The sequence below is a fragment of the Acyrthosiphon pisum genome, chromosome A1, assembly GCF_005508785.2.
Source record: "Acyrthosiphon pisum isolate AL4f chromosome A1, pea_aphid_22Mar2018_4r6ur, whole genome shotgun sequence".
In the NCBI taxonomy this organism is placed as follows: Eukaryota; Metazoa; Arthropoda; class Insecta; order Hemiptera; family Aphididae; genus Acyrthosiphon; species Acyrthosiphon pisum.
In genome coordinates, this window is record NC_042494.1 from 144,610,288 (window position 1) to 144,619,205 (window position 8,918).

Here is an 8,918-nt window from a genome sequence, read left to right on the forward strand (position 1 = left end):
AAAAAAAGTTGAGCCAAATCGGACCAGCCGTTCTCGATTGACGAATTGTTATACATTTTTGTCTCCATTTTTACATATATAGATAATAGTTATTAGCTAAATACTTGATAAAAATATCCAGAGTATTTATTTATTTATTTATTTATTTATTTATTTATTTATTTACTCGAGTAAACAATAAGTTTAAAACTATGCTAATTTATTCATAAGTAAATATTATCTGTAAAAAAAGCGATTTATACATTTTAGATAAATCCCAACTAAAAGACATTATGTTTACGTCAAAAGTTATTCTTCTATCGAAAATAATTTTGTGCGCACCAATTTTGTCCTGTTTGAAATGTGAAAAAAGGGACAATCAAGACGTAAAAATAATAAAAAATATTTACTGTCAATATGTATTTTTATAATATAATAACTTGACTTGTATAATATATGGAGTCCTATAATTTTTAAGCTCGATAACTATAATATTGGTCATGAGAGGCATCATCGTGAAATAGATGATGAATTAGTGATATTATAAAGAATAAATGCCTATTCACCGGTAAATCACAAATTTGCATATAAAATAAATATAAATGTTACTTAGTATGTGAAACTTAGTATAGGTATATATTACCTATTATTGTATTTTGTGCGTCGGTTACGTAACTCCGCCACGAGTAGCCTATTATAATTATTACTACAATTATTAAATATAAACCTAATTCAACATTAAAGTATAAAACTACCACGAATAGTATACCTAAAGCTCCCTATTATTCACCGGAATTATCTTAATATCTTATGGATATTATAACGATTTCTGTACGTATATATATTGTAGAAGTATGTATAAGCAGTGGCGTCATTTGTGGGATGCAAGGGTATGCAAATGCATCCCATGATTTTTTTTTAACACACTTTTTGTGGAGATCATATTTTTATAAAATTATAGTATAAAACAAATAACAATAATTTTGTATTTTTTTTTTATTTGTCACAATATTTTGTGGATCACCAATACAACTATAGTTTATTTATATTTCTATAACAATAATTTTAACATTGCCTTATAGAACTGTTTCCAATGAATGCTTTTTTTCGACATTGAAATGAGTGAAAAGTTATTTGCGCTTAACTATGGGAGATAACAAGTTAAGTGATTTAATAGTTATTGCAACTGAAAAAGAAGAAGCTGATACACTAGATCTTAATGAAGCAGTTGATAGTTTCGCTAAATTAAAATCTAGAAGATTTCCTTTATTGTAAATTGTAATTTATTAAATTATATTTAAATATACATTACTTATAAATTATATATTATTTGGCTTATAGATATTTTTATAGTGAAGCTTTATATATAGCTGTGGTGATCCATATAATATTGTATTAAAACAAACTAAAAAACATTTTTGTTAACAAAATTATTATTATTTGTTTTTTTATAATTTCTATAAAATTATCTACATTTACACTAAAAGTGTGTTGAAAAAAATTCATTGAATGACTCGAGTGACTGGTATTACTTTAGATTTTCAATATTGGTTTTGCATTCCATAAAAAAATGTGAAATGACGCCCCTGTGTATAAGTATATATATAAGTACCTATCTATTTGTATATATAATCTGTATGTACTTCCACAGCGCGATGCACTCGAATATTATTTGTATATATAATATATTATGTATTTTATGTAAATAACAGTAACTTTTTTCTTGTTACCACTGCGGCACTGCAGTCGGAAGTAGTTAGACTGATATACGCGAGTGTTGAACTATATAGACGACTATCCTGCAGGATTGCCCCTGCAACACGCATGGTATACAGCGACGGCGTGCGTGAACACAGTTTTTATGGCCGCCAGTGTTATACAAATGGCCTCCATAAAGGACGATCCTTAAGGGGTGTGGGACGCGTACACACACACACACACACACACTATTAAATATATATACAAGTATAATAATATGATAATATGACCTCCAACGCAGAGTGTTTAAGGAAGCCCTGCTATAGCTATGGGCTTCCGTGTACCTATTTATATAGTGCGCGTCCGCAATATATATATAAAATAATATAAATTGTTAAGTACACGTGCGCTTATGCGTATATAACATCCAAAGGACCCCCGCAACGACCGGGGTGCTCGTGCCGTGACAAAAATACTCGCCCTTGCGTCAGACCTTGAAAACGGACAATGTATAAGTATGTAGAAATGAAAAAAAAGGTATAACGTATATTCTCTTGTCACGCGTATAAAAGGACGTATGTCGTATAACGATATGTATCTATATAAGTATATATACCTAAAACCAATTCGCACGATCACAATAATCTTATAATATAATATATTGTGTCGGATACACGACGATCACGCTAGTCAGTTCGCTGCTGTCGTAAGTGCGCGGTTCGTATGACGGAGATTCTGCTCCAATTGGTGAGTACCAAAAGCAGACTTTTTTTTTGTTTTTTTATTAATAGGGAAAATATGTATTTACATAAAAATATTAAGACTTGATGATAACCCAACCGTTTTTAATAGATTATTGATGTATTTGTTCGTATACTAAGTATAGGTCTATTAGGTACCTATATTTATACCCCATACTGGCTCGGTATAACTCACTGTAGTTTGTATTTAACTAAAATTAAAAATCATTATATAGATAAATTAATGTAGCAGGCATTCACATATTATATAATAATCATTATAATACATACACACTAATTTTTTTTTATAAAATATTACTATCATCTGTTTATATAGCTAGATACTAATAAACAAATAAGATATCGAATAGACATTTCAAGTTCATTTTAACGCTGCAAATTAAAAATTAAATTAATATATTGGTAGGGTATGTAGTGTAGCCGTGTAGATATACATGGAGTTATGAGTATAGGAATGACGCCACTGCTTCGGGATATGAAATTAAAATTTGTGTTGTCTTTCAAAACAGTAATAATTAAAAATTATAATTTTTTACTTATAATAATGACCTAAAAATTCAAATAATTTTAAAATATATTAATTTTAAAAACGCAAATATAGTTTTTGAAATAATTGTTGTTTTACGATAAGAGTCAGATTTGTGTATATAAGCTAGAAATCCCTGTATGGCTATACCTATATTATAAAATAACGCAACTATATATTATTGTATTAGGTAGGTTACCTACATATTTATTAAATAATTTGTTTGTATTTACTTGAATAATTTGACAAAATTATTTTATTTTTAAATTTAATTGTATTAAATTAATTCAAATTATTAGAATATTGTTTTGATTAGTCCGTATATATAGTAGGTACCTACGTAATTATTTAAAAAAAAAGCTATAATTCACTAATTGGAGTCTTAATAAATTAATTCTAAGAATTTGTTTATATATGTAGGTATGCCTAACCTAGTCTATAAATAGGTACTCTAAAAATATTATGCTTGTTATAATAAATTCCAAGTAACTAAAGTATACTATAGTATATACTCGTATTCTAGTCAATAAATTATAGTATTTATAGGTCAGATAGTTGGTACCAGGTACCTATGTCCTAAATAAATTGTTAGACGCATTTACTATTGTAAAACTAGTTATAAAATAGAAATTCATATTTTAGAATACTGCGACAAAACAAAAATGTAATATTTTTAATTTTGTAAAAAATATGTAACTTGTACAGCACAAAATCAAACGTAATACTTAAAAAAAGGTAATAATAGCGACTCTAGTTATAATAGTTATTGTATTATTTTCTGGTACTATGATATTATGTATAAATAATTATATTTTTTATATGAAAATTAAATGTACTTTTTTTAATTGGATTTTATTGTTTTTACTGTTTACTTATTAGGCACTAACGCTATTTTTACTTCACTATATCATTACTTTCGCTATATTACCATATTGGCCTAGATATAGTATAATAGGTATAAACATTAAATATGTAATACAATTTATGGGGATTCACTACGATATAATTTATAGGTACCTACCTACTTAATTTCATATAACACAGAAATAATAGAATATTAAATTTACTATTATTAAATAGTTATTTAAAAATTATTTAAATCACAGAAAATTATAAAACTAGAATTATAAATAATCTATATAGGTAGTGGAAGATTTAAGGGGGGAAGGGTCCCATCCACCCCCATCAGCCTAGCATCTATAGGTTAATAAATTGTGCTGTTTTTAAATAAATTTGTGTCCTAAAACTTATAAAAAGACAATGCCCCACCCCCCAAAAAAAAAATTATAGATCCGCCACTTAAGGTAGGTATATAATACTTAACTTTTAAATCGTACAAGTAAGTATACTTATGAGAGAACGCACCATATAATTTTAAGTTTGTATATTTTTTAAAATAATACATGTTATATTTTATATTTACCTAAGTACGAAGTAGCTGATCCCGTGCACTTCGTTGTCCGTTAAGTGTTCCAACTCTATATGATTCAAACTTTATTCAATTTGTTACTTAATATATTCGGTGTATGGTGTTCAAATTTTATCTTAACTTTTCCGCCGCCCGGAAATCGGAATTAAAATTATGATTCGCAGCACTATATTATCAGGTAGGCAATATACCTGCGGTAGATCGTGGACCCCGTGCTGTTTGTATGTATCTAAGTGTATGATTTAACTATAAAGTATCAAAGTTATACCAAGTTTGTCGTATTCCACCTTCGGTGGATTAATATAATCAATTAATACAAAATCCTAACCTATAACCTACCCGTACTAAAATCCGATGAAAAAAAACCGAAATTAACCATTTTTAAATTAGCCTGCCTTCTTCCCAGAGATCTAATTTACACACAATCATTCATTATTATTTATTGTTTAAATGCTATTTATTTTCAGCCTGTAGCAACTATTTCTTACTAAAAAAGTTATAGGTATACAAATTAAAATTAAAAAATTCACATAATATATCTTTATAAATTGTAGCTTCTATGTTATTCTGATGCCTATTATTATAAAGTTTCATTAAAATCCATGCAGTAGTTTTTACGTGAAAGAGTAACAAACATACTTACAAACTTTCGCATTTATAATATTAGTAGGATGTGCTATATCTTAACAATATGTAAACAATTTAATATTTATGTTTTAACTTTAATTTATTTGAATGACCTGCAATTTATACCTTACAATTGTATTTAAATTAGTTTTTCATTTTTTTTTCAAGCAAACTTTTAGGGCATCTTTCATTATTTTTTAAAATAAGAAAAAGTTGAATGTTTTATAAAATTAAAATAAAATTATTATCTTTAGTCGAGAAAAATATAGAAAACTGACTAATACTTATAACTAATAAGATATTTTACGTACGAGTTTTGCAAATAATAGTGTAAAATTTACAGGAGGGTTATCCAACACATATCATATATGTATATATAAATCGAAATATATACCTATAATTATATGTGATTGTTACAGGCGTAAATACATATTAAACGGCATTGGTCATAATTGTAGGTATAATCATAAATATACCCAACATACCCTAAGAATATAGATGATAGGTATTAACAATAATTATAATAAAACAAAATAAAGACTTACGTGACGACGACATAATGACGAGCGGTGTGTAGTTTGGTATGTACAAAGTTACTGCGGATGAACAATATTGCAAAAACTACAGCGGTCTATATGCAGTGTGACACTACGGGTAGTGTTTAGGTTCAGGTATAAGGTTTATACCTTTACGAATAATTAATACACCTATATTATATTATCCCGGGCGTATTCCGCGCATAACCGCCGGTGCGGGTCGGAGAACGTGCGGCGATCACGTGCGCGTAACCTACGCGTGCCGAGTGACGAAACGACGACCGTACGTGACCCGGTATCCGGTATAATAGGTGTGTGCACTTGTAGGTATATAATATATGTATTTACTGTAAGTATCTACATAAATATATCCATGTTTGTGCGGGTGTTCGCGTGCACGCGTGCTTGCGTGATGTGCTAAAAACTTTTCGGACGTTAGGTACCTATATTATAGGCGTATTACCACGAACTATAAGGTATAAGCCGTATCGTACGATATATACCCGGTAACTACCGGTATATTATTATAGTACCGAGTGCGGGCGTATAATGTTAATATTATAATATTATGTGGATCATCGTACTCGGTGCGTATAGGTACGAGATGTGACGGACGGAGTCGAATGTCCCGCGATGGCAAGATGAAATTTAGAATTTCGATTAATCCACGGGACCCCGGAAATAGAGCTGTTTGAAATTCGAAAACGATGCGTGCGCGCGCGATTTGTTATATTCATAGGGTTGTGCGGTCGCCGTAGTCGTCGGACTGCCTGCCGGTGGCCGGGGTCGTTCTAATGAAGATATTATTATTATCGTTGAAAACGGGCGCGTCCGCGGCCGGCTGGCTGCCGCCCGAACCGGGCGCCCGCGGTCCAAGATGGCCGCCGGCCAATGACGTCGTCGCTCCCGCGGTGGTCGCGCGCGCGCCGCGGCAGCAATTGTTATTATTATTATTAATATTAATATTATTATTATTATTATTATTATTATTATTAATATTACTATTATTATTATTATTATTATTACAATTATTATTATTATTATTATTACAATTATTAATATTTCCAAGGAACTGCGCTGCGGTCGCTGGTTTCGCCGACGACGAGTTAACAATTTTTTCCGAAAAACAAAATTAAAAATTCACTCCTTACACACGGTCCTATCTATTGACTATTATACACAAACTTACATTGAATATTATTAAATAAATATAAATAAATAAATAATATACCCATATAATACATAGGTTCACCACGATATATGCGACATCAAATTGCATACAATTATTGGTACCTACCTATATAGGTACAGTCGAAAAACTTTAAAACTTGTTTTTTATTATTAAATACATTTTATTCCCCTTGAAGTTAGGTTAGATAAATTCAAGTTAGGTATCTTGAACAATTCATATTATGTCGAAGCGAATTTTCGTTTCCTTTCAACTTCGAATTATCACGATTCGATTGTAAGGTATATTGACAATATATACTATTATACTGTTCTATAATCTATAGATTGCTTACAATCTATATATAATCAAAACTATCCAAGATACCACATACATATATTTAAGCTAATTAACATGTTTGTAACGATGTTGCCATTAATACCAATGGATATACGACATTGCACGACAGACTATAAATATAGCTACCTATTATAAAATTATAATTTTTCCATACATGTAGGTACCAATAGAATAGTTATATATATAATATATAGGTAATAGTATTATGTATTACATAATATAGGAAAATGCCAATACCTATATATGTCTTATAAATATTTGTGTACCTAATAATAGTTTATCATCATGTAAAAATAATCGGTTTTTCTTACCTATAATATATGTATATAAAGTTGTATCACAGTATCGTACTTACTACTATTAGTACCTATATAAAATAATGGCTTTAAAAATGGTTAGAGTATTTGAGCGTCGTAAAATTTTGGAGGTTGTAAAAATGTATAACGCCTGGTGTTAACTATAATTATATATATACAATTATATACGATGGAATGGAACTTTTTATATATTAGGTTTATGATTTATTTAACTAAGTCGATATATAATTACCTACCAGATAAAATATGAAATCGAAGGCATAATATATTATTATACGTTTAATAGGTAGGTACCAATATATAGCTACACAGTGTTCGCATTAATATATACAGATACACCAGCTAATGGCTAATATATATATTTAAAATAATGGACATATTTTCAAACCATATAAATATATTATATAATATATCTATTTTATTTCTAAGATTATCGAATAATGATGAGGGATATAATATAATATGTATAGTTAGGTTTATACGCCGCAGTATAAAAAAAAACATTTGAATTCTCGTAGGCCGTGTACTGCTGCAGTAACTATGTATATATTTATGTTCCCGTTTTCTTTTTATGACTTTATACATATACGCCATACGTACACGTTAATCAGACGTTTATTCATTTATATAAGTAATAAATAATTTATACTGTGTTTTTTTTTTTTATTGCATATGCGTAAAATAACTAGGTATACCTTCCTATACGAACACAAATTTAAGCAATTATATACCAATGGCATAGAATCATGTAGGTACCTACCTATATAATATTATTATTCTAAATAGATATTACCTGCAGATACCGTAGGTATCGTGTATCTATAATATTTGTTCGAAATTCCAACCAATTAGTAATTTTTTTTTTAATATTAATTAATATTAATACATATATAGGTAGTAATATATAATACGTGTAGGTATACTTGTATAGCTATTGATGTGTAATACGCTGCAATAGCTATAGAGTATAGACCATAGTATATACAAGGTTATACCTTTACATATCAACAACAACATGAAACAGTTGTTGTTATAATAAAAATAAAGTTACGTAATTATACCTACATTTATATACATTCAGCTAAGAGGTAATTTTACATGCTAATACACTCCATCCCCTTCAGAAATATTTTTTAGTGTAGGTACCATTGTATATTTGTATACTTATACAAATACATATGGATAGGTAGAATATAGGTATATAAGAATAATATTACGCAATAAAAGTCTTTATTAAGTTATAATAGTAATTATGTATTTATATTATATAGGTAGATATAGGTACATAAATATGTAAATGTTTATGTTTTATGTACCTATCCTTTGAGTTTTTTATAATTCATCTTATAAAATAATTATACTAAATACAGCAAATTATCTCTAACAAATGTTAAATGCAATGTGATAAATTAAAACCAGATGTAGTTATTATTTATACAGGGCGTGTAACAGAAATAGCTACCTAACAATATAATATAATTAATTCCTTTATTTATTCTGTGGTTATTTTACATCCC

The 8,918-nt window shown here is 28.7% G+C and overlaps 1 protein-coding gene across 1 annotated transcript in view; it reads right to left on the bottom strand.

The window, feature by feature from the left end:
• The window catches only part of LOC100162565 (homeobox protein abdominal-A homolog), an 84,275-nt gene extending 77,927 nt beyond the window's left edge, over positions 1-6,348 (bottom strand). The window contains exon 1 of the mRNA XM_001943736.5: positions 5,566-6,348. The gene's annotated coding sequence lies outside the window, so the exon portion shown is untranslated. The remainder of the gene's footprint in view (positions 1-5,565) is intronic.
• Positions 6,349-8,918: the final 2,570 nt, after the last annotated feature.